Raw genomic sequence first — 26,912 nt, forward strand, 5'->3', positions numbered from 1 at the left:
GGGGCATAAGGGAGTTCGATACATATCATATAATTTCCCTGTATGCAGATGACGCCCTGGTATATTTACGCAACCACTCTGACTCCCTGCCCAAGATAATGCATATACTAGATAGGTTCGCTCTTGTATCTGGCTTACGGGTGAACTGGTCTAAATCCTGTATCTTTCCCCTCACTTGTTTGCCCCCCGAACAACAAGCACCTCCCCCCATGCACCAATTACCATGGTCGTACCAAACCTTCAAGTATTTGGGTGTCCAAGTGTATCATTCTATGGCAGACCTAAGAGAAGGTAACCTAGATAGGCTGCTTCGCTCCACCCGAGGCTCCTTGGCATTTTGGAGTTCCTTGCCCCTATCGCCCATGGGCCGGATAGCAATAGTCAAGATGCTAATATTGCTGAGATTCCTATATTATTTCTCGGCACTCCCGTTGGCCTTACCACGCTCGTTTTTCCACAAAGTACATTCCCTACTAACTGACTTACTCTGGGGCAGAGACAGACGCAGAGTAGCCCTAAACACCACGCAATACCCACAAGAGGAAGGTGGCTTGAGTATGCCGAACCTTGAGCTATATTATGCAGCAGCCCAACTTCAATGGGTCACTAAATGGCTCAACGAGACGTCCAATACAGAGGTTACAGCAATAATGGATTACATAACCCCTACACAGATATTGACATGGTTATTAACAGGTCTCCCTCACCTACGACACAATACTCCCCTGCTTAGCTCGGCCAGACATTGCTGGAAGAGATATGTACAAGGCAAAATGCTACCCCTCTCCTATTCTCCCTTAGTCCCGGTACCACAGCTACCGGGCTTCCATGCCTTATCCTCTCATCATGACGTACGAATGGTTAATACCCTGAACACAGGAGACCTATATAATGAATCCAGAGCAATCAAGTTTGCAGATCTGACGGCTGCGGGGATAATGCAGCCGCAAGCCTTTCTGAAATTCAATGCCATCAATAATCTCCTACGCAACATATGGGGCTGCGGTCAAAATGAACCAAACGAAACCCCCCTACTTTCTGCAATACTTTCTATGGGAGAGGCAAAACACACTGTTACTAAATTATACAAAATCCTTCTATTAAGAAGCTGTAAAGCTCTAACCCAGGTCAAAATTCGTTGGGATTCCGCTCTTCCTACACCAATAGCACAAAAATCCTGGGACACAGCACTCACTTTGATCAAGACCGTATCTCGCATCTTTAGACTAAGATACACACAATTTAATTATGTGCATCAGGCTTATCTCTCCCCAGCTCATATTCATAAAATATACCCAGGAGCTAACTCCATATGTCCAAGATGCGCTGCCCCCGCAGCAACCTTCTACCATATGGTCTGGGAATGCCACACGATCAACACTGGCTGGAACCAAATCGTCACTACAACTATAGACCTATCAGGCCAACCGCTTACCCAGACTCCAGAATCCTGTCTACCTAATATACGATACCGCACAAAAAAAGATAAACATGTCCACAAGTTTGTAGATTTAGCATTCGTGACATACAAATGCCTGATAGCTACACATTGGAAGGCCCCAAATGCCCTTCCCCATTCCCTCTGGCTACGAGACCTGCATGATTACACATTGGCGGAATCTCAAACTCTGAGGCAATCACAGCATAAAGGTCAGACACGAGGTGGGATTGAAAATTGGGATCTCTTTGTAGTTAGAATTGAATCTAGGGATGACAAATATCCACCATGAGTTATACCCTTCAATAATCTTAAGATTCGCTATCCCTAAATCTATACACATTAACTGAATCTGCCAAGAATAGATCCAAACTATTGCATCACTAGGCCTAGCCCACACCACATTTACCCATCGACCGCCCCATGACACAGCTATCCCCCTATACCAAAGAGCACACACAGAAATGTAGCCCTCGGAGCCTGTACAGCTACACGCTCCCACTATCATAATGGACGCCAAAGTATATACCTAAGAATATTAATCATCATGTCACATGTTACTAGTTATAGAATGTTTATGGAAAGCCAGTACACTAAAATATAACTATGCTGTGCAATGTAAGGTACAAACGTTAGAAGTTAGGTGACTTTTCACCAAAATGTATGTAGTGTACTGATATTTCCAGACCTTGTTTTATATTAAGTTTAATAAACAGATTTAAAAAAAAAAAAACATGGGCAAGGGCTATCACTAGCATTCCGACATGGCGACTTAAACCAGACTCACTCAAAGACCCGGCTTACCGCAACCAAATTAGAGAGCACATCACGCAATACTTTGGGAATAATGAGCCAACAGCACCATCCCCCATACACTTTGGGAGGAATTTAAGGTAGTGATACGCGGGCCTTGTATTGCTGAATCCACGGGAGTCAGGAAGACCCTGCTAAGGGATGTAGAGAGGGCGAATTACATAGACTGGAAACACAGGTCCCCGGATGATTTCTGAGCAACCAGGGAGCTAGTGGCCAAAAATACAGAGAAACTTCGTTGTTTCGATTACAAACGATATATGGCCAGGGCCCATGCGGAGAGAGGCAAAGCAGGAGCCCTTTTGGAGTGGATAATTAATCCGGCCTGCCGGGGCTCCCTTATTACGGAAATTGGAGAGTAGGGAGACGGTAGGCTCTACCGGCAAGATGATATTAACCGCCACTTTTTTGAGTACTACACCACTTTGTATGCTAGCACTCTAAGAGGAGAGGGGGAAGTGCTGGAAACTTTTCTGGATGTACTCCCATGCTCCGCTGTAAGCGAAGAAGAGAGAGAGGAACTGGGGGATGAAATAACTGCCCTGGAAATGAGTGTGGCCATAACAGGTCTAGCCCGGTGGGAAAATGCCTGGGACAGACGGCCTACCGGCTGAGTTCTATGCCACATACGAGCGAGAACTGACTCCCAGACTAGAGCGGTTATTTAACGCAGCACGGGCAGCGGAGTGCCTACCGCGGTCCACCGGGGAGGCTTTGATAGTCCCGCTACTAAAGCCCGGCAAGACACCCACTGACAGCAGGGCTTATAGACCCCTGTCTATGCTAAACACCGATTACAAAATACTGGGTAGAGTTCTAGCGGCCATGTTGCTCCCATACATGACCCGCATAGTGCATCCCGATCAACCGGGGTTTATCCCTTCCAGGAACACAGCTCAAAACATCAGGAGAGTCATACATATCATGGACACAGTCGCCCCACTGACGCCGGAGTCTGCGGTGTTGACCGTGGACATCGAGAAGGCATTCAACAGTCTTGAGTGGGATTACCTTTACACGGTCCTTCAACGTATGGGGTTGGGTGAGGGCTTTGTCCGTTGGAAGAGGCTATTATACACAAATCCTAGGGCGAGAGTCAGAACTGGGGCTACTATATTCGAGCAGTATCCAGTGGAGAGGGGCACCAGGCAGGGATGCCCCCTCTCCCCGCTGCTGTTTGCGCTAGCAATGGAGCCACTGGCGGCTCAAGCTAGGACTACGACCTGGTATCACGGACTACAACAGGGCACAAGGAGACACACTATTGCACTATATACAGACGATCTACTACTCTTCCTGCAGAACACTGGTAGAGAATTGACGGGAGCCCAATCCCTATTAACATTATTCGGCTGGTTGACAGGATTGAAGGTCAACTGGCAGAAATCGTACTTGTTCCCCCTGAGTGCAAGGGCCGATCCACCGGAGGGGCTGGGAAATGTGCCGTGGGAGCCCCGATGTATGGCATACCTGGGGGTTAAAATATACCACACCAGATCTGACCTGCTGGATGGCAACATTGGTAAAGCCATGGGAGCCCTGAGATCCAACTTGGCTTTCTGGAGCACGCTCCCGATCTCGGTAGCTGGTAGGGTGGCAGTTATTAAAATGGTGGCGCTCCCCCTCCTGCTCTATTATTTTGCGTCCCTGCTGGTCTGGATCCCGGTGGCTATGTTCAGGGAGCTGGATTCCATGCTTACGGCATTTATTTGGGGAAAAGGAAGACGTAGAGTGGCACTTGCTAAGCTTAAGAGACCCCTAGAGGAGGGCGGCCTTGCGGTACCCGATGTCGAATCCTATGATCTTGCTGCCCAGCTGCAATGGTTGGCCAGATGGATGGCAGCGAGAGGGGCTAAAGAGGGAGGAGAGGGCGACACATCACCTCCTGAACCCTCGCTTGCGAGGATTTTCCTGGGTCGTACCACCTTGGGACTGGCGCTCTCCTCTGAGGCTGAGGTGTTGGCTCGCTGCTGGAGACGCTGTCTTAGGCGCTCGGATCGACAGTACCATACGCGCCGGAGATTCCGATGACCTGGCTTCGCTGGTTGCCTAAAGCAGGGGATTGGAGAGGACTGACAGCATGGGAAGAGGTGGGGGCCCTGGAGATGGGGGACCTTTATAGAGAGGGCATCCTGCTGCCCTTTGAAGACTTCCGTCAGGAGCACGAATTGTCGCGGGACCAGTTCCTATTGCATAGGGCAATCACTCAAGGGGTTCGGGCATACTGGCAGACGAGAGCGATGGAGCCGGCTCTTCACCGCCTGAGCACCTACATAATAACAGTGGATGGCACGCATAGAGCGATCTCTACCCTATATAAAGTGATTACAGCTGGAAAGCGGGGGCCTCTAACGGAAGTAAAGCGAAAATGGGAGTCTGACCTTGATACCCAAATCTTAGAGGACGACTGGGAGTGGGTCCTGGGGAGGGTCCCGAAGATATCTAGGAACTCACGATTTCAACGTATTCAATTTTACATTATACACCCCGAGAAGACATCGTGACCACTTTCAGATCTTAGATGCGAGGTGCCCTCGCTGCGGGGCAGAGGCAGCTGAATTCCTCCACATGCTTTGGTCCTGCCCCAAATTGGAGGCATACTGGAGCTCAGTGGTGAATGAAGTAGCAGCGGTCATTGACCGTGAGATCCCCGCCGACGCCAAGCTCTGCCTATTGCACTGGTTTTCCCATACCCCATAAATCGAGCAACAAGTAGGTTCCCAGATCTCGCTTTCAGTTTGGCCAAACGGGAATTGACAAAGAACTGGAAGAGTGGGTCGGACCCAGCCTTCCTAGCTGGAGGAGAGAGCTCCAGAGGTGGTCAGAGAGCGAGAGCATGGCTATGCACATAGATCTCAGAAGGAAAGGGGGGTCCCTAGAATTGAAGAAGGCTTGGGATTGGCTTCTCGACAAACTACGAGAGGGGCCGGACTCCGAGCTGGGAGGAGAGGAGAGATGAGCTCACACACCCATTGATTGATAGGATGTGGCCCACCAATAGACCTGAGAGGATCACTGAACACACAAGAGATACACCAGATCACCCCACCACGGGGGATAGATGGGACGACAGGGAGGACAGAGGGGGAGTTACAGGCTGCACTTAGTCAGGCACGGGGCGGGGAAGACAGGGAGGGTGGTTAGTAAGGGACACGACAGCCATAACTAACACAACGCAGCACCACACCACTCTAGCTCATCATTTTTAGCCAGTAGTATTTGACAAACAGCACATGAGGGAAAACAAAAGAAAAAGGAGTACTGAGATTGGGGCTATTTCTGAGCCCTAAGATATGATGGGGGCCTATCTACACCAGAACTGCTGAATATTGGGAGCCCTTGGGAAAAGTACGATTTAACTGTCGTGGAGTTGTTTAGAAGTGTTAATTGAAATGTATCATAAATAAAACCAATAAAAATCTGTTAAAAAAAATTAAAAAAATATATATGTAAGAGATGATGACTTAAATACTCACCTAGCCGGATTGGCTCACATTGTTTTGGGATTTGCTGAGCATGGCTACAAATTTAAATTCAGGAAAAATAAAATTGCTTTTCTCAGTGTCTTGTTTTTAGGATATGAGCTATCAAATAAAAGAAAGAGCCTGGCACCACACTTCCTAGAAAAGTATGCCCAATTACAACCACCAAACACTACTGTATTAAAAAAACTGCAATCCTTATTAGTATTTTAAACTTTTGGCAGAACATATATTGCAGACTTTGCACAACGCATAAAACCTCTGTATTATTTAATCCATCCAGATTTTTCCAGTAAACAATGGACACCTGAACATATACAAATTCTCAGATCACTACAGACTGACATGTTTGCAGCACAACACTCACACACACTTGTAAACTAAACAAACTTGGTCATTCAGATAATATCAGGTGCCACTTGCTTCCCTTATATAACATTCAATGAAAGTGACACAGTACCAATTGCATGTAAATTGCATTTATATTCTAATGCAGATGTCTGTTTTGCAACCACTGAAGTATGACTGCAGTTCAGATGGCTGTCATAAAAGAAAGATCACTGGCTCAAAGGAAATGCCTCATTGCTGTTACTCCTGTCCCAGCCTTAGAGGCTGTCACAAAGGCCAGCGTCCTGAACTTGAAGGTCTTACATCCTAGATGGATACAATGAGTACTTCCTGGACTGCTACTGATGTAGACTATGGGCCTGGTTTAGATTTCGGCAGACAGGTTACTCCATCACAAAGGTGATGGATATCCCGTCTGCCAAAATTTAAATCCCATAGGAAATAATAACACCCCAAACTCAAAAATGTCTTCACTATCAATAAGAATACTCCATGCCCACCAACATATTGCCTCTTGGTCAGTATAAGATATATACTGATGGTTCAGCTCAGCCAATACTCTGATGCTTGCGGAGCTGTAAATGGAGTAATGTGGGATGGAGAGTTCCACCCTCAACAAACGTTCATGCAGCCCCCAGTGCAGAGGTCTTCAATCTGGGGGTCGCGACCCTCAGGGGGGCCGTGGAGACATGGGCAGGGGGGTCCCACATTCCCCCAGCCTCACTTCATCCCATCATTAAAATGTCTCAGCTGAACTTTGATTTACTGAGTCTCCTCTGCTGTGAAATAAAGCCACACAGACAGCTTAAAATGCTTTCCTGACAGGGTGCCTGCTTCCTGAATGAAATGCAAATGTGCGCTTCTTGTTGCCCTGCAACTGTAATGGAGGTTCTTGGCTTTAAATGATTGAGTCACTCAAAGCTTTATTATGACAAACATTTATTCTTTATAAGTGGTAGTGCAGAGTTAACAACTGTACTGTGAAGTGTGTGATTTTAATTGTAATTGTATTTACATAGCGCTTACTTCACCTGGAGCTGTTGAAGGGACAGCTATTAAATATGTCATTACATATGCTCTGATATTACTTAAATCTACATTTTGGAAGCACCATTTTATCTTAAACCTTTTTGTTGTGGCCTATCTTATACTGTGTGTAATGTAAGCATAAAATAATGCCTTACATATTCACAGTGCTTTCTGTCACATGCTGCGTCCTCGTGACACTAAAAATACACAAGTCGCTATTTTCCACTGCACCAACTAAGAGTTAATTCTGTTGCTCTTCGGTTACACACAGACCTCTGAAGTGCACTAACTAATAGAGGTTTCATAATGCACTACAGTGCATCTCCCAATGAGTAACATCTTTTTTTTTTTTTTCATTTAAGCTCACTATTATTTTATATATAGCTACCTAATGATGAAAGACTTAAAAAAAAAACCAAAAAAAAAACATACAGAATATTGTGGGGCTTATTTATGAGAGGCTTGCACCATCAGAGCATCACTTTTTGACGCTCCGGCGGCACAAGCCTCTCAATCATACCCATGAGGTGACGCAAAGCCACCCTGCATGGCTTTGCATGGCCTCATAGATATGGAGTAAGGCAAAGCAGCGAAAGCCACTGTGTTGCCTTTCTTTACATCAAGAAGGCAATCCATGGGCAATGTGGTGGGTTTCCATGTGTGTTGCTATCTGCCGCACATATAGAAAGAGGAAAATGCCTTTCGGGATTGTTTTTGTGCAGGAAGGCAACCCTTCCTGCACAAAACAATCCTGCCTTCATTGGTGCTAGGCAGCAATTTGTGCACCAGCACAGGGGGAAAGGACAGGAATGCACTATATTTCATAAATAAGGTCCGTACCTGCCCTTTTATATTGCCGTAGGGCAGTGTAACAAGAAGACTTGCGCCACTGCCCTACTTCAATTCCTCATATATTCGGACCTTAGTTTTTAGCCACACCTTCGACTACGCCCCCCACACTACTGAACTTTGGTTGCTAAACACTTTAATAATATTTCCTCACCGTAAAAATGATTTGCTATGGGAATTGAAGACGTTTATGACCGTCAATGATGAGGGGGACCAGGTTCTAGAAATTTTAGTCAGAGGGGGTCCTTACACCTAAAACATTTTGAGAGGGGGTCCCGGCATCAAAAAGTTTGAAGACCTCTGCCCTAGTGGATTGCACTGTACAAATGGCTGAACATAAAACTTTGATTCAGGCACTGTAGCATACAAATCCAGATTTCCTCACTCTTGTAGTGTCTGATTCATATTACTGTGTCCAGTTTCAAACAAAATTGCATTATTAGTGCTTAAATTGATTCAGAGACTCAAAAGAGAATACTATAAAGAATTAAGTGCTTTGGGGGAAAAGTGGCAGAACTCAAAGGCAGTCTGCCACAGGCTCATGTAATTCATACATTGAGTCCCCAACGTGCTGAAATACACATTGTAGGGAGTTCACTGGCTGATGAAACAGCCACATCTGCAGTTAAGACTGCAAATATAGCTGTGATTACTCGTTCTCATACTAGTGCAGATGAAGATATAACGGCTGCTGTTAATGGATAGAGCAATCGCACTCCTTTACCAAAAGCATATTCAGCTAATATTCTTCCCACTTAAGTGCCCAAAACATCCCTTATGCTACCCTTCCAGTGGTGGGTAACCGAGTGATCACCAACAAAGTCCACAGGCTAGAATTAATCAATGCAAAAACAACAACATATGCAAAAACAACAGATTCAAGCTAGCCTGGCTAAAGAGGGGTGATACCCCGAAACCGTTCCCAGGATGCTTGTTTCTGGTCCAGGGAGGACCTGGCCTAGCAGTTCGGGCTGGGCTATTCCCATGGGGAACAAGGTCAAGACTGATTTGCAAATGGTTATGTCCAAACTGGAATGGCATGGAGGGCAAAACAACTGATGGATTAAACCCAGATCTGTGACTGGGGGTGAATGTTTGATTTGGTCTACATTCCGTCCATCAACTGTTCTTTTTGCATTTATCACCCTAAGTGGGAAGGGTATGCCCAGACAAGGGTCCCGTGCTCACTATGCCACCAGATTCAAGCTAGCCTGGCAGAAGAGGGGTGATACCCCGAAACCGGTCCCAGGATGCTTGTTTCTGGTCCAGGGAGGACCTGGCCTAGCAGTTCGGGCTGGACTGTTCCCATGGGTAACAGGGTCAAGACTGATTTGCATATGGTTGGGTCCAAACTGGAATGGCATGGTGGGCAAAAAAACGGATGGATTAATCCCAGATCTGTGACTGGGGGTGAATGTTTGATTTGGTCTACATTCCGTCCATCAACTGTTCTTTTTAGAATTAATCAAAGCAGCACATGAGGGTGGCAGTCTCTGTTACAAAAACGCTATAGGTGGCATGGTCTGTACAAACACACAATACAGTATGTCCTTAGTTGTGACATTTGCCAGCAAATTAACAGCTCTACTATCTAATACCCACTGCAGACATCCCTCTACAATGTGTGTACCTACACCATTGAGGACCAGTAAATTCAGATGGTGCATTTAAATACATTCTACATCCTGTAGGTTATTGCTTCAGATTCCTCTGGGTGTGGCCACAGTGATCGGCTGTCACTCGTACTGTTATTAAAGATTTGCAAGTATTTATTGAGACATATGCAGTAGATGCATTCCACTCAGGACAGGGTCCTGATTTCGCTCTAGGGCTTACAGGGACACCATGGGAACCCTGGGTGTAGCTATGAATTATTTCTCCCAATATCAGCCTGAGGGAAATTTGATAATAGAGAGGAAGTCCTCTGACTTCAAACAACCCTATTAGGCTCAGGCCACAGTTTTATCCATTACCTGTATGGAGCCAGAGAGTATTAAATAATCTGCCTAGATGATACTTGGGTGGCCAGACCCAAAATTGGGATACATATGACATATGAAGTCCTGTTTGGCATCCAGATGTATGTCCCAGATCTTGATGGTCCCAGTGCAGTAGCAACAGACACTTTTTTGACATAGATTAACATAACGCTGTTTTACAGGAACTCCTAGACGTCTAAGATGAGCGGTCAAACATCCATGCTGCCACTGAAGGGGTGAAGGAGTGACCAGCACCTACCAAATGTCGGGGATCTGGTTTGAGAATGAACTGTGGTGAAGTAAGAATTTGGCCCATCATACTGTGCACCGGTGCCAGTCCTTGCAATTCAAGGTACCATAACTGTGATTTTGGCACCGCTTGCTGGTTGTAAAGACAAATGCTTTGATACATTGATCAAGTAAAATTGCATCATGTGGCCGTATGCCGAGATGGCTCCTTGATAATTCCAAAACCCCTTTCGCTACCCTATAGGAAATACCTCTTCAAGCATAAAACAACACCAATTTTGTTTCCCCAGGCTGGGAATCACGAATAAATAACTTTGTTGATTCCTGTTACCACTGCACATGCAAGAAACATACCAGACATAAGTCTACAATTTTCTGCTCCTTCTCAGAGCAAGAGTTGTTTATCATGAACCCCCTTTGGAGGTGTCTACCAGTTCTCTTTCACCTGCAGAGTATCCTGTCTTCACAAAAACTGCCTTTGAGTACTTTGTCAACATTGATCACTTCTCTTAGATGTGTAACTGTTTTCTTCTTGCTCATATATTGTCCTTATCTCCCAGAATGCTTGGCTGCTGAACTGGTATCTGAGGTGTTGAAGCCTCAATCTTCTTCTCACATAGTGCGGAGAGACCTGTCCCTTGTGAACATTTGTACTATTCGAGTTCCTGATGTAATTGACACCGAGGGACACTCTTTGCTGTGTTCCAGAGGTAACCGTGGAGGTCAGGGCCAGCAAAGACTACTGAGGCAGGCAGCTTGACACAAGCAGCTGTGGGCCAAGGCCAGGCCCCAGATCACCCTGGGGCCTCTGCTTCCAGGAGGTGAATGGGGTGAGTGGTGTTGCCATTGGGTTCTAGGGTGCCACCCGAGAAGGAAATGTAGCCGAGGGTGACATGGTGAGGGAGAGGTGGTAACAGCTGAGGCGCAGCCATGGCATCCTGGACATCTCATTGCCGGCCATGGAGCCACAGCCAAGCTGCTGCCCTGGACAAAACTCCCAGAGAGGCTTTTTTGGACAGGATCACCCTAGGCTGGTGATGGATTTGGATGCGTGGCTTCTGAGGCCAAAGTGGGGTGCAGTGACTGAAGGGGCCCTGGTGCCTTGCTCCCTACCAGGCTTGGTGGCCCAGCGCAGCAGGATTTTGGCATTGTCAGTGGACCTAGTCCCCATTTCTCTGGGACATTGCCTTGCATAATGTCACTGAGGCCCCACATTGTGACCAGGTTGCTGGCCCAGACCAGAGACAGCCCAGAGACCTTGAAGGGGTGGCTGTGGGACCAAGTACCTATTCACTGGGTCCAGAACAGAAGACCCCCCCCCCAACAAACCTGAATTTGGATACACGCTGACCCTGGGCATCGGGCAACGTTGCAAGAGAGCTGCCTTAGCCGTGGCAGGATGAACTGTAATATATCAGACCGGAAGGCGAACCCCGTCCACAGTAAATATTCACATGTATCTGTGGTGGTGTTGACTGAGAAGGGGCCACCTCCGCCAAAGCTATATGGTGGCAGCTGACTCACCCGGATATGCAGGGATGTAAGTTGAGGGTGCAGTGATCCACTCAAGCCTGATGTCAGATCACTCTCCATCTGGAATAAGAATCCAAGGCAAGATGGTTCATAATAGGCAATGGAGCATTTCCGCTGGGGGGCTCAAGGACACTGACTTCCAGGACAGCATCAGAGATGTGATTATGGACTACTTTAGACTAAATATCTCTTTAGAGTTGACGCGCTCTAATCTTTGGGAGGCCATGAATGTGGATATTATGATACATAGTGGGGAAGTGCAAGGAGAGTGAAAGGGACAGTCAATCCCTAGAACAACAATTACAAACTTTGTAGACCCAGCAAACCTCAATGAGTAATTTGTTAAGCATGCTACTCACCCAGAAGGGTCTCAAGGCCCTGGGGGTGTGGGGTGCTACTGCTCGAAGACTTGAATACAAGAAAAGAGAATGAGCTACAACTAATGCTCGCTGTTGTCTACAATGCAAAACAACCAAACAATCAAGATAACAGAAATATGCAAAAATGATATTTATTACATACGTATGTACAACAACATGAAAAAACGCAATAATCAAAATTAGATATAAAAATATTTACATATTCACAAAGAAGGACACAAAACACTCATATATAATGAATAGACAGAGAAAAAATGTTACACACGACAAGACACAGAAGATAATAGAAACATAACATTAACAAAAGAAAATCCAAATTGTCCAAGATACAATAAGATATAAATTGAGTATACACTTTCTCTTTCTAAAGCCTTAATAATATTCGTACTAATAACATGTTATAACTCCAAACAAAGTAGCGTCTCCACCTAATTCATGACGAGAAATGAATTACTTGGATCTTAAGGTTCATAAACCATTATAACAACTGTAGGAACTAAGCCTACGCGCGTTTCGGCGGTGACCATCCAATTTGTAAAACCGCCTTCATCAGGGCAGTTCCTTTTCCAATATTAGGTAACTAATGTCGCAGGTCTTATGGATTCTCGTCCTCCCAACCTGAATCCAATCTGATAAACATAAGAAAACAAAATAATATATTTAATCAGATTCCTTGAGATCCAAATCTCCACCTACATACTACCACCAGCAGATTATCATCAGGAAAATCCAAAGTGCAAAAACGAAGATAAAAAGTGAAGAAATGAATAAAAAGTGATTGAAACACAGAAACAAAAAAGATTCAAAACCAGAAGCCAGAGCAGAAAAATTAGAGCACCAAGTACATGCAAAAAACACCATCCAATATATGTGTTCTCCCCGAATAGTCTCCACACCAGGTATATTAATAAAAATAACTACCAGATGACGATATGGGTGCGTTCCCTCAGAGAGAGAACTTCAACTTCTGATAACCAGGGGCTCCTTGTACAGGCACACAACCAGGTTCGCAGATCTACCCCTATTTTCAAAACAAAACACCTTACGTAAATAAAAAAGTCTCTAAATCTAAGGGACCAACCTTTTACCTATGGGGGCAATAACTTATTCCTTCACATACCAAAATAGTCTTCAAAATAATCGAATTTCTAGGGGAATAGATACCCACAACTTCCATCAGTCTTCCATCTATATGTGAAGAAAGAGGACGGGGGAGAGGAAAGAGAAAATCAGTGGTAAAACAAAAATAGAATTCCATTACCTCAACTATTCTCTCTAATTTCTTTTAAAGTTATCTGGAGTCCCTCATCCACAATAACTCGGGAATCCACTCGAATGAATTAAGAGCATTCTTGACCCAGACTTCCCCATCGTGCTCAATTCACAGGTAGTAAGATTCCTCGATATATAAAGAGCGAGTGCACGTATAAACTCAAAGATTACTCGTTTCAAGTTCAAAAATACATCAAGGACCCCCCGTTTAGATGGGAACTACGGTTTTTGAAGAGGGAATAGCCTGCCTTTTGATACACTGATTTCTGTATGGCAAGTGTTCAACACGGCCGTCCGCTCAGAGATTGCCGGATACGGCATTCTCCATTTTAAAGTCAGGCATCACACTCCTAATCGCGGTAAAAACCGCGAGACGACTAACAAAATCGTGTGATTTCGTGCTAACAAAGTGCCAAGAGATGGGGTCGGCCATCTTAGAGTGATCGTGAATGTAGCCTACTGTTAGGAAAAAGAGATCGAGAGTAAAACATAAAAGTAATACAAACTGAAAAAATCATACCATTCAGTGTTTAATTAAGAGAAACCACATATAGGTACCAAATAAACAATGAAAAATAAGAAATGAAAAAATGGAAAATGGAAGAGGAACAAAAAAATACTACAGTGGTTCATTGCAGCACGCCCCTAGAAAGTCATGGCAGATGTATGGATATACATCTTTTCTTTATCTTAGATGAACCAGGGCCTCTCTATTATATAACGGAATCGAAAAACTTCAAAGGAGAAAACGGCAAATGCCGCCCACGATGAAAAAAATCATTCACTTTTAAGTAGAAAAACACACCTCAGGAAGAATTCAAATTAAAGCGTTTTCCCAAGGTATACACTCATTGAGACCTTTATAATGTGTGTCCAGAGGAAAAATCCAAAACACTTCCCGCTTCTTTCTTATATTCTCCTTTACTTTGCCTGGAACGTCCTTAATTTTTTCCAAAATTGTCCATGTCAAATCATCCAGTTCATGTTTTTCTTTCAGCCAGTGTTGCACCAGGGGAGCTCCCTCCCTTTTATTTCGAATATTCGATAGATGTTCTGAAATTCGTACTCTAATTTCACGTCCAGTTTCTCCCACATATCCCGCTAGGCAGGGACAGATAATCAGATACACACAATTAGAGGTTCTACAATTAGTCATGTCATACAGTTTATATTTCTTTTGTCCCCATACCAATAAGTCACTTACAATGGCTTTGTGGCATGCTTACAGGTTCCACACTGGTGATTTCCCAAAACTGGGACAGTACCAGTGATGGACTTTTGACAAAATTATTTTTCTCTTGGTAGGGCTGCCTTGACTAATTTATTACGGATGTTCTGATTTTTTTTTAAAGCCAAAAGCGGTCTCTCTAGAGGTTTAAGAGTTTGGTCACTATTCAGAATTTGCCAATTGTTAATTATTTTCCTGATTCTATCATTCATATTTGAATGTTGAATGACACAGACTAGTTGTTGTTTAGATTCTTTTGTACGTTGTTGGAACATACTCTCTCTATTGTAGTATTTAGCCCGTTTGTATGAGTCTCTGATCAGTCTCTTAGGGTATCCCCTCAAAAGTAGCTTTTCTTGGAGCACATCTGCATGCATGTTATAATCGCTCAATTCCGTACAGTTTCTGCGAATATGCAAAAACTGACTGAAGGGGACACCTTGTTTCTGACTTCTAGGGTGGTAACTATCAAAGTGCAGGATGGTATTCTTTGCAGTAGGTTTAGTGTAAAGTGATACCTCTAACTGAGAGTTCTGACTTTTTATCCAAATGTCTAGGAACTCAATCTTGTCCCTACTTTTATGTATGGAAAATGTAAGATTTATATCACATAAATTAATCCATTTTCATAACTCTTCCAGTTGATCTTCATCTCCTGACCAGATAAAGAAGACATCATCTATATACCTCGACCAGAGCCTGATGTTTTCATAAAAAGGGGCAATTTCATTGTATATATGAGTCTGTTCAAATAGGCCTACATAGATATTGGCAACACTTGGAGCACAAGCTGCTCCCATGCTAACTCCCTTCTTCTGCTGGTAGGTCTCTCCATCAAATTCAAAAAAATTACTTTCCAATACAATCTTGAGGCAATCAAGAACAAACAGCAAATGGTCCGTCATCCCTTCCTTATCAAAAATTTGACGAACTGCCTGCCAAGCTTCATGTTGGGGGATGTTTGTATACAGGGCCTCAATGTCCATGGTCACCAGAAACTCAATGTCCGGATTGAACCTAGCCCCTTCCAAGATTGAAATAATATGTCCTGTGTCCTTAATATATGCAGGAAGTTGTACTACTCTCGTTTTAAGAAACGTTTCTACATATTTTGATAGTGGTTCCGTAACGGACCCTACCGTGGACACAATAGGTCGGAAAGGAGGATCCGTCTCATTCTTGTGGACTTTCGGAAGACCATATAGAATGGGAACTCTAGTAGTCATAGGATTCAAGTATATGTATTCTTTTTCACAAATCAATCCATCATTATATGCTTTCAAACTAACTTCCTGGATTGCCTTTTTCACTTCCCTTTGCCAGCCACAATTAGCTTTACTGTAATGTTCTGGTATTCCTAACATAAGACTAATCTTGGGTTTATATTGATCCATTTCAAGGAGGACAATTCCCCCCCCTTTGTCACAAGGTTTAATGACAATGTTTTCATTCTGCTGTAGTCTCAAAAGGGCCTGTTGTTAATTTCTCGTCAAATTACAGTTAGGCTTGGGAGTGAATTTACATACTTTTTTAACCTTTTCAAGGACCAAATTCTCAAAAATCCTTATTTCAGGTCCCACCATGTCAAGGCTCGGGGTGAAGGTGGATATAGGTTTCAACCCAGACAAATTATTCTCTACAGTATTATTTTTATTCTAAAAAAATCTGCTAAGCCTAATGTGTCTGAAAAATGCATATAAGTCAGTAAAAAGTCCAAAACAATTGATGGATACACTAGGAACAAAAGATAAACCTTTTTTCAAAATAGCTTCCATGTCTGTGTCCAAGGTACAAGAAGTAAGATTAAATACTGGTATAGGATCTAGTCCCTTCCGTATTGTTGTCTCCTTGTCTGCAAAAAGTGTGTAGGGCTGTCTGTGTTGTAGTACCTGCCCCTCTGTTGATTTCTGAACCTGGCACGTTGCGAACCTCTCCGGGATAAAAAAACGGTTGGGCTGGTTGAAACCCTCATGGTAGGAGCTTCTATTACCCGATTGTTGATGAGGGACTCCAGATAACTTTAAAAGAAATTAGAGAGAATAGTTGAGGTAATGGAATTCTATTTTTGTTTTACCACTGATTTTCTCTTTCCTCTCCCCCGTCCTCTTTCTTCACATATAGATGGAAGACTGATGGAAGTTGTGGGTATCTATTCCCCTAGAAATTCGATTATTTTGAAGACTATTTTGGTATGTGAAGGAATAAGTTATTGTCCCCATAGGTAAAAGGTTGGTCCCTTAGATTTAGAGACTTTTTTATTTACGTAAGGTGTTTTGTTTTGAAAATAGGGGTAGATCTGCGAACCTGGTTGTGTGCCTGTACAAGGAGCCCCTGGTTATCAGAAGTTGAAGTTCTCTCTCTGAGGGAACGCACCCATATCGTCATCTGGTAGTAATTTTTATTAATATACCTGGTGTGGAGACTATTCGGGGAGAACACATATATTGGATGGTGTTTTTTGCATGTACTTGGTGCTCTAATTTCTCTGCTCTGGCTTCTGGTTTTGAATCTTTTTTGTTTCTGTGTTTCAATCACTTTTTATTCATTTCTTCACTTTTTATCTTCGTTTTTGCACATTGGATTTTCCTGATGATAATCTGCTGTTGGTAGTATGTAGGTGGAGATTTGGATCTCAAGGAATCTGATTAAATATATTATTTTGTTTTCTTATGTTTATCAGATTGGATTCAGGTTGGGAGGACGAGAATCCATAAGACCTGCGACATTAGTTACCTAATATTGGAAAAGGAACTGCCCTGATGAAGGCGGTTTTACAAATTGGATGGTCACCGCCGAAACGCGCGTAGGCTTAGTTCCTACAGTTGTTATAATGGTTTATGGACTTTAAGATCCAAGTAATTAATTTCTCATCATGAATTAGGTGGAGACGCTACTTTGTTTGGAGTTATAACATGTTATTAGTATGAATATTATTAAGGCTTTAGAAAGAGAAAGTGTGTACTCAATTTATATCTTATTGTATCTTGGACAATTTGGATTTTCTTTTGTTAATGTTATGTTTCTATTATCTTCTGTGTCTTGTCGTGTGTAACATTTTGTCACTGTCTATTCATTATATATGAGTGTTTTGTGTCCTTCTTTGTGAATATGTAAATATTTTTATATCTAATTTTGATTATTGCGTTTTTTCATGTTGTTGTACATACATATGTAATAAATATCATTTTTGCATATTTCTGTTATCTTGATTGTTTGGTTGTTTTGCATTGTAGACAACAGCGACCATTAGTTGTAGCTCATTCTCTTTTCTTGTATTCAAGTATTTCCCTGGATGGGCTACGTATTATACCAGGGACCCTCGATAGTCTTCTCGCTACTGCTCGAAGAGCCAGGTCTTGAGGCGCTTCCTGAAGGTCAGGAGGTCCTGGGTCAGACGTAGGTTGACGGGGAGGGAGTTCCAGGTTTTGGCGGCAAAGTGGGAGAAGAATCTGCTGCCAGTTGTGGTCCGGTGGATGCGGGGGACGGTCGCGAGGGCGAGGTTGGCGGAGCGGAGCTGGCGTGTCGGGATGTGGAAGTTGAGAGGCTCGTTGGGGTGGGTAGGTCCAGCATCGTGGAGAGCCTTGTGAGCGTGGATCAGGAGTTTGAAGATGATCCTTTTGTTGACGGGGAGCCAGTGGAGGTCTCTGAGGTGGGCTGAGATGTGTTTGTGGCGAGGGAGGTTGAGGATGAGTCATTCTGAGGCATTCTGGATGTGCTGAAGTTTCCTCTGGATATTGGCCATTGTTCCTGTGTAGAGAGCATTGCCGTAGTCCAGTCTGCTGCTAACGAGGGCGTGGGTGACCGTTCTTTCTGGTTTCAACAGGGATCCATCTGAAGGTCTCCTCCTCCTCGACGGGATAAGAGCAATGACAGTTTGAGGCCATCTGACTGTCCTTATCTCAAAAACTAATGGACAGCCTGAGGGCAGATTTTCAGGTGACGCAGCACAGAATTTACAAATTTGATGACAAATCAGGCAAGCTTTATTTACTGGCTAGCCTCTAAGGAAGCAGCCTCCAGAATGGTTCCAGGATTAAGGGGGTCCTCTGGCAATATGGTGTACAATGCCCAAGGTTTGATTGGTTCTATTGCAGATTACTACAAAGCACTTCATATTTCCCTCCCTCCAACTGCGCTGGAAACCCAATTCCTTGTTACATATGATTTAATAGTTCCAAGGCTCAAGAAAGCAAGACTGCACTAGACCTCCCAATTACTGCAGAGGAACTCCTTTTAGACACACAGCTAAAACGCGCCTGGTTCTAATGGCTACCCAATGGAATTATTTCAGACATTTGCCTCTGATGTATTCCCCCACATGGTGGAAATGTTCAACAAAGGTTCTTGATACTGTAATCCTCCACACTGACTTATCGAACACCACAGTGGTGTTACTTCCTAAGCCCTGTAAATCATTGACAGAACATGCCTCATACAGACTGATCTCATTGATCAACATGGAGGCCAGTAGCAAAGGCATCTGCAGTGCGGTTGGGGAAGTGATATACTCCATATTCAAATATGACCATAATGGCTTAACCCCTTCTGTGCCGTGGACGTAATAGTTACGTCCATCGGCACAGTGCGCCTGTGCCGAGGAAGTAACCATTACGTCCTTGGCACTGAGCTCAAGAGAAAAAGCCAAACAAAACCACAAATGAAACTTCCAAGATTAGGACAGTGGAACTCAAGCCTGCGGTAAACAGTGGTCCTCAATGCTATGAATGTGGGGAGTGGGGCCATATCATCTGATTCTGCAAAAGACAAAAAGAGAAGGGGGATGAAGAACCCATTGACATCAGGTATTTTCCCAGGACTGTTCACTATGCCCAGGAAACTGGCCCACTTTATTATGTGAGTTTAGTGTTAAATGGGGCAACCATAACCACTTCATTAGATTCTGGCTGTAGGCAGTTGGTAGTAAGGAACGAGAGGGTACATACTTCCCAAATAATTCCAAGCGAAAAGGTAGGGATACTTTGTGTACATGGTCACACCAAGGTATATCCAGTTACAAGGCTTAAACTCTCCAGCCCCTCAGGGGTAAGTAGCATAGTCGAAGTACAGGTTCTACCTTGCCTTCCTGAATTTTGGGTACAGATAATTTCCTACTTTCTTGAGTTGTTGTTAGGAAATCTTTTACAGAAAAAGATGACCCAGACCCAACAAATCACAAAAGAGTCTTTTGTTTATGATTCTCTTCTTACCCCAGAATCGAGGATACTGGACAAAAGGTTTGCACTGGCACAACTTAATAATAGCACCCTTCAGAATGCTTGGCAAAGTGGCAAGAATAACCCAGATTCCTCTACTCCTACATATACACATTTCATCATACAAAAGAGCCTCCTTTGATGATTAGGTAAGGCCACGGATACCCTCAGTTGTTGGTTCAATTAGGATATTGTGACCAAATTTTGTTTTTTTGCACATTATCACCTACTAGTCGGTCACTCTGAAATAGAAAAGACCAGTCAGTCCATCCTGCAGAATATTTATTGGCCTGGGATGTCTGCACAGGTCAAATGATATTGCCAGTAGTATGCCATATGCCAGAAAAAGAACCCCTATCAACTACCCCAGGTACCCCTACAACCATTACCCGTAGTTGTAATCGTTTCAGTATGGATTCAATAGGGCCCCTGCCCAGGTCCACAAAAGGTTTCCAAAGCATGTTGGTTATGGTTGATTATTCTACAAGGTATCCTGAGACTATTCCCTTACAAGTGATCACATCAAAGGTCATCGCCCAACATCTTATAGAAGTGTTTTCTCGCATGGGATTTCCTCATGAGATCCTCACAAATCAGGGAACTCCCTTTGTTTATAAAATAATGAAAAAAGTTTGAAAACAGTTAAACATAAAACATTTGACCACTTCTGTTTACCATTCCCAGACAGATAGCCTCATTGAGAGGCATAACAAGAGTCTCAAATTAACTCTAAAGAATATGCTGTCTAGCAATGGGAGAGCTTGGGACCAGTTACTCCTGCTTGCCTTCTTTGTCTTAAGAAGCCAAATCCAAAGTAGTTTGGCGGTCTCTTATTTTGAGTTGCTCTTTGGGCAACAACTGCGTACTGTACTGGAAATAACAAAAGAAGCATGAGAAAAAGACGCAGATGATGAGGCTTTAAATCCCAGATAGGGTAACTTAGAGCACTAGCCCATGAAAACCTACAGAAATCCCAACAAAGACAGAAGTATTTCTTTGACAAGGGTAAAGTTTGGAGGGAACTCATTGTATGTGATTGGGACCTTGTCCTTCCACCCAATTCTGCTGTCAAAACGAGGAAAGAGTGACAAGGACCCTATAAGATAGTTAGGAGAGTAGGAAGAGTCAACAACCAGCTACGCTTCCCCCAAAACTGAAAACAGTTATATCACATTAGCATCCTAAAAAAATGTTTAGGAACTCCTCCCAAGACTGTACAAATGGTGAACTCCGTAAAGGAGAATCCACTATAAGTGACACAGACATCAATAATTCCCTATCCAAAGAAAAAAAAACAAAATTCTCACTGTACTATCAGATTATGCAGACATATTTTTGGATGTGCTTGGTAGGACAAATCTCACTATGCATTCCATACCGATCCAGGAGGGGTTGTGATCAAGCAACGACCATATCGTATTCCTGAAGCAAGGCGTCTTGACCTCCAGGCTGAGGTCACATAAATGCTTAAAAAGGAGGTCATTGTCCCATCCAAAAGCAAATAGTGTTCGCCTATAGTACTTGTCCAAAAACCAGACAGCAGTCTACTGTTTTGAATTGACTTCCGGGCTGTAAACAGAGTCTCCAAACTGGATGTGTATCCCTTACCTAGAGTAGATGAGATGACTGAGAGGCTTGGGGAAGCACACTACAGAAGCACTATCATCTTGACTAAAGGCTATTGGCAGATCCCGTTAAACCTAGTTGACCAAGAGAAGACAGCCTTTGCTACAGCTAATGGGTTGTACCTCTTCACTGTCCTCCCCTTTGGGTTACATGGAGCACCTGACACCTTCCAGAAACTCATGAACAGCCTGCTAGCAAAACACCAGGGAAATTCAGCCACTTACCTGGATGATATAGTGGTATATAGCATGACATGTTCAAAACACCTTGACCCTCTTAGATCAGTTCTATTGGAATTACAACAGGCCCACCTCCATATCAATGCAAAAAAGTCCAGATTTGCACACCATAAAGTAAAATATCTGGGTTATATCCTTGGAGACGGGGTGATCGAACCCCAAAAAGAGAAGATAAAAGCCATAACAGAAACTTATTTTCCCAAAACAAAAAGGGAGATGCAAGCATTTCTTGGTCAACTAGGATATTAAAGGAGATTTATCCCTTGCTTCTTCGAGCGATCAGCTTCCCTTACGGAGCTATTAAAGAAATTGGCATCTCCGTCTATCTTTAAAAACCCTTCAGCTACCGCCCTCAAAGCCTTCCAGGATCTGAAGAATGCTCTTTCTACTGCTCAGGCACTATTGTCTCCTGACTTTAGTAAACCCTTTATTCTAAAAACAGACACTTCAGATATGGGCATTGGTGCTGTTTTCTCACAGTTGGATAATGAGGGGCAGGAGGGACCTCTTCTCTATATTAGTAGGAAACTGTTCCCTCATGAAAAGGTGTACCCCCACCATAAAAAAAGAGTGTTTGGCCCTGAAATGGAGTATTGAGAAGCTGCGCTAGTATCTAGAGAGCAGGTTTTTTGCACTGTACACCAATCACGCTCCCCTCACTTGGCTTCAGCGTGACAAAGGGAACAATGGCTGTGTCCTTAGGTGTTTTTTGTGTTTGTAGCCCTTCAGGTTAGAGGTCTGCAATAGGAAGGGTAGAGATCAGGGTAATGCTGACTACTTCTCTTGTTTTCCCCAAGCGGGAAAATCCTGTGGTGGAGGTGTGTGACCGGGATAATGTCTGCTTAGATGAGGTTTTCCCTGGCCCTTCCCTTTTCTTTCTGCAACACAAGATGTGCCTGTCTTTTTCTTACAGACTACATGGGACGTCTGTCCCTTTAAGACAACCACAGAGAGACGTGAGGAGGGACATGGCCTTGAGTGTGACGCTTATCAGCTCCGTGGTGAATGGTGGCTGGAAAAAGGACAACAAACCTGGAAGGAAGGAGTGCCAACAAGAGAGCAAGAGAGGAGCACTAAACGGTGCCCTGTTGGAAATTTCCAGGGTACCGGATGAGAGTTTGTGGAGTAAGCTGGGAGGCCACCGACTCCTCGTGTTGCCCCATGCACTGCCGGAAGAGTGTGGCTAACCCAGGTACGTGGGCTTCTGCCAGTACCAGTGGGAGGGTGGAAAATGGGTAGTTGTGAGGAGGGACACCCGTCTGAGAGACAGGCTCCTCTTCTTATTTGGAAGATAGGAACGAGCCTTGCATACTACAGTTTCAAGTAAACGAAACAAGCATAACAACACGGTGATGAGATAGAGAAAACGGCGATTATCTCCCTCACACACACACCCATAACAATAAGACAAAATTGAAGAGTATACACTTACCTGTGATTCTTTCCTCTTCTGTCTGAGGGGTGCAACAACCACGGTGATCCAGTTCGGTCGAGACTAGAAGGAAGAGGAAGAACAGAGACAACCATTACGAACTCAACCACAGAGGAGCGAAGCATGAGCCTTACATGGATAAAATAAAGAGACCAATAAGTAGCCAAACAAGGCATAGAGTACTTCATTTATCCAGCTATGTAGCCATTTGCTTGGCCATGTGACAAATCGTCACAGAGTTAATTTTAGAGAGTGTCCAGCTCAGAATGTTTATTGCAGTGGGTGTGGGAAAATTGATTTTTTATAGGATTCTGCCAGAGTAAGAAAAGAAAAAAGAAAAGATACAATGGAGGTCTGTCTAGATACTATTCTTCAAATATAGAGTCTAAGAAACAATCATCCTAGTAAGATGGTAGGAGTGGATGGTATGAAGGGTCATATGAGGCTTGACCCTTGTTCCCATTTAATTATAATTTAAAAAAAGCATATGTTCAAGTTTTTGATAAGACAGTCAAACTGAGTGCCATGGATGCTAGGCCTGGTAGATATGATGGTCAACCTATTAAGATGTTAGGTTTTATCAATGCATTTCTGGAATTGAGAAGTATATATGTTGTGGCTAAAATGTATAATTCCAAAAATGGGAATGACTTAATAGGTTGGCCACACCAGGGAATCCTAGGAGTTACCTTAAATCCCAAGGCTGACCCCCAGGTACAGATTAAAGAGATTGAATCTTCAACAGTTGATTTTGTGAGAGAGCATCAAAAATTGTTTGTTGACAAATCAGGTGCTTAATAGGTTACAAGCATCCCATTAAAATTAAACATGGGGTGTTACCTGTGGCAGCCAAGGTCAACAGAATTCCTGTTAGTGTTCAAGACAAAGTTGACGAAGAGTTACAGAAATTGATGGATCCAAGAGTGTTTGAACCTGTTGAGGCTACCAAGTGGGTGGCTCCTATAGTTGTCACAAAAAGCACCAATGGTAAAATGTGTTTGTACGTAGACCTCAGAGCTCACAACAGAGAGGTTATTGTTGATAGGTTTAATCTTACACACATTGATAGGTTTATATTGTGTGGCAGAAGAAAGTACTTTACCAACCTTGATTTAACCACCAGGTTGAACCAGATTTACCATCAGGTTAAACCAAACATCTGCTCACAGGAGCTCACTTTGTTCATCACAGTAATAGGAGCTTATAACTTTAAGACAGTGCCTTTTGGGCTTGTTTCAGCAGGCTCTGTTTTTTAAAGAGTGATGGCCAAGGTCCTGAAGGAAGATGGTGGTGTGAAATGTTATCATGATTACATATCAATCTTTGGCAGCACTAAACTCTGCACCACTCCACTTTACACCATGCCAACGCACTCTGTATCACTGCACTCTACTCTGCTCTGCTCTGCACCACTCCACACCATGTCACTCTACCCCTTTACTCTACTCTGTACTCTCTACTCTGTACCACTCTGTTTTGTGCCAATGCACTCTTCAGTACTATACTCTACACCACTGCACTCTTTGCCACTATGCCCTACACCACTCCAGTATAGGCCACTCCGCTCTACTCTGCACAACTCTACTGTATGCCGGTTTGCAACAGTGCACTCCATGCCAATACATTCTTTGACACTCTGAACTACTCTGTACGACTGTACTCTATGCCACTGCACTCTACTCTGCCCCATTGTAGCCTACATTACTGTTCTCTATTCCACTGCGCTTTACACCGCTGCACTCTACTACGATCTACTCTACCACACTACACTTTATGCCAATACACTGCAGCACTCCACTCTATGCCTTTGCACTGTATGCCACTCCACTCTAAGCTACTATACTCTACTGGGCATCACTCTTCACCACTGCACTCTACACCACTCTACTCTGCACCACTTTATGTCATTGTACTCTTTAAAACTCTACACTACACTTACAGCACTTTATGCCACTGTACACTACAGAACTGCATTCTATGTCACTCTACTCTGCACCACTACACTCTGCACCACTGCACTCTATGCCACTTCTCTCTACTCTGCACTACTCTAGTCTACATCAATGCATTCTAAGATGCTGCATCGTATGGTGCTGAATTCTATACCACTGCTCTCCACATCATTACACTCTGAAACACTCTATGCCAATGTACTCTACATCAGTCCACTCTACTCAACTCTATGCCACTCCACTCTATGGCACTGCACTTTACTCTGGACCACTCTACTTTATGCCACTGCACCCTATGCCACTGCACACTATTTCACTGCACTCGACTCTGCACCACAGTATTCAATGCCACTGCACTGTATGCCACTCTACTCTACACCACTCTTTCTCTGCCACAGCACTGTACGCCAATGCACTCTATGCCACTTTACATCCCTGCACTCTACAGCACTCTACTCTGCAGCACTGCACTCTATGCAACTGAACTCTATTCCACTCTATCATGCACTGCTACATTCTTTGCCAATATACTCTACACCACTACACTCTGCTCTGCATCACTCCACTCAACAGCACTGCATTCTGCAGCACTACACTCTATGCCACTGCACTCTCTGCCACTACACTCTACACCCCATACTCTACTCTGCAACACTCTTCTTTATTCTGTTTTGCACCACTATATGCCATTGCACTCTATGCCATGCTACTCTGTACCACTGCACTCTACGCCACTATACTCAACTATGAAACACTCTGATCTCGCCACTACATTCCATGATGCTGCATTGTATGCTGCTGAATGCTATGCTGCTGCATTCTACACCACTGCACTCTATGCCACTGCACTCTGCAACACTCTGCGTCAATGCACACTACACCAATCCACTGTACTCTACACAACTACACTGTATGCCACTCTACTTGACTCCACTTTGTCACTCCACTGCATGCCACTCTATGCAACTCCACTCTACATTACTCTACTCAATTCTTCACCATTCTACTCTACGACACTCCACTCCATTCTCCTGTACACCACTAACTTGTAGCCATGCTGAACAGCAGCCACCCTGGTACATAAAATAGCTAAAACACATTGGCAAAGCTAATAGCTCTCGCATGGGCTTTAAAAATTTTTTATTGGTGCGGAAGATCCACGGATGATCTGCAGCTCTGATAAATAAAATGGTGGTCTTCTGCCTTTTACTATAACCCTGACACCCCCCTCACTCCCCTAGGGTGTTCCAGGGTCTAGGAGATTGGTGCTGATATATCTTAGGGGAGGGGATGTGCAGCCCAGTTCCCATGCCCCAGAGACCCCCTCCCCGGGGCCATATGTTTAAAATAAGGGGAGTGGCATGCAATCCCCCTCCCAAAGCCTCTGTGAGCCCTCCCCCTGGGCTGTATGTTTAAAATAAGGGGAGGGTTGTGTGTACCCACCACGTGAGCCTCTGTGAGGCCCTGGGGACCCCAACTCCTGAGTCCATTTATTTTTGAAATAAGGAGAGGGGGTCATGCTCCCCCATCTCTATGTCTCTGCGAGGCACCAGTGACCCCATCCCTGGGGCTGTACTTTCAAAATTAGGGCAGAGGGACATGCAACCCCCCTCCCCATGCCATGGATCAGCCTATTCTTCAGGGACAGATCTAAGCAGTATCCTGGGGACCCCACCCCAGGGACACTGCTGTTTTCTACACAGAGTGTAAGAGCATACCCTGCCTGCACTCTACCTGGCAGAAAACACAACTTTTCTTCTGCCATGGTGGAGCAGTTAAATCATCAGCCCAGTACCAGGCAGGAGCAAGGAGAATGGTGTGAGCTCCCACCAGCTCCACAATGGGTGCTG

Source organism: Pleurodeles waltl, chromosome 1_1, assembly GCF_031143425.1.
Source record: "Pleurodeles waltl isolate 20211129_DDA chromosome 1_1, aPleWal1.hap1.20221129, whole genome shotgun sequence".
NCBI lineage: Eukaryota > Metazoa > Chordata > Amphibia > Caudata > Salamandridae > Pleurodeles > Pleurodeles waltl.